Source organism: Calonectris borealis, chromosome 26 (assembly GCF_964195595.1).
Source record: "Calonectris borealis chromosome 26, bCalBor7.hap1.2, whole genome shotgun sequence".
NCBI lineage: Eukaryota > Metazoa > Chordata > Aves > Procellariiformes > Procellariidae > Calonectris > Calonectris borealis.
This window is the reverse complement of record NC_134337.1, coordinates 6,291,639-6,293,064: the sequence shown is the minus strand read 5'-3', so window position 1 is coordinate 6,293,064 and position 1,426 is coordinate 6,291,639.

The window sequence follows — 1,426 nt, the reverse complement described above, 5'->3', positions numbered from 1 at the left end:
GGCTGAAGATGCAGTTTGAGACAAGGAGCCCCCGATAACCCGGGGGGGGGGGCATCAGAGCACCCCCTCCAGCTCACCACGGCTGATCCAAAGCCTCCATCGTCTGCACCACAGCCCGGCTGCAGTCGACCTACATTACAGGGTGCATGTCCCACCCCACATTTCTATATTCCGAAAAGACCCAGAGGCACTGGGGCACCGGGACCCTTTCCAGCAGGGGAGGAAAGGCTGGGAGACACCCCCCCAGTACCCTCCCCACGCCCCCAGCCCCAGCACGTACTGCCCCATCCCAGCACATGCTGGAGCAGAACCACCAGCCGCTTCGCCCCGGGGATCTTGTGCAAGGTACCCAGCTGCTGCAGGCGAAGCAAAAACCTGCAGCCAGGTCAGCGGCGAGGTTTCGGCAGCTCTGGCAGCAGCAGCGCGAGGCTCGTTCAGCCAGCGCTGTCAGAAAACACAGCTCCATCGATGGGAGCGAAAAGAAAAGTAACCCAGCTCCAAGTGTGAAATAATGACACAAATGATCAGATAAAGCCCTTTGTATCACGCTCCCGGAGCCTTCCTGCTCTGTGGTTTGGCAAAGCTCGTGGGCTGCGCTCCCGTACTCCCACCTGCCCAGCGGGCAGCTCAGGGGCTGCAAACTCACCCGGGGGGACACTCGGGGGTCCCCAGCCCGGGGCTCAGAAAAAAAAACCCACGTGTGGGAAGCAGAAAAGTGATGGTTTGGAGTCAAACGACCAGACGGGACCCATCCGCATCCCTCTGCAGCCCCCGCTGCCGTACCTGCACCCCCCCGCACTGCCCACCCCAGCAGCCCCTCCACTGCTTCTTCACCCCCAGGAGGAGGAGGAGGAAGGCACCTGGGCATCTCACCACTTCCTCCTCTCCCGCAGATGCTGCAGCCCGGCGCGGGGACGAGCAGCAGCAGCAGCAGCTCCCAGCGGCCCCGCAGCCGTAAACCCCAGCTCAGCACCCGCTGTGCACCCCGGGGCTGCCATCGCGGAGGGGACAGCGGGGACCGGGCAGGGCCGGTGGCAGCCCCGGTCCCCAGTCCCACGCGTGCCCCAGTGCCCGCAGCCGGGCCGCGACGCCGGATGCGCAGTTCCCCCTGCCGGCACCCGGGCGCAGCGCCCACGGCCCCGCGTCCCGCGTCCCCAAAGCCGCGGCCTGGGAGGGGGCACACGTGCGGGGGAGGAAACCCCACTGGCAGCAGCCAGGACAGACCCGTCCACCAGATCTGAGCGCCTGTCCCCGAGCAAAGGGATTCTGCAAGGACAGAAATGCTGCACCCCCAGAGAACAACCCGGCGGAGCTCAGCCTCTTCGGTGGAAAAAAGAGCAATTTCAAGACATCAGGAGAGCGGCCGCCCAGCCTGGAGCACCGGGGTGTTTCTTTGCAGCCACGCAAGCAAGGAGGAGAGTCTGGG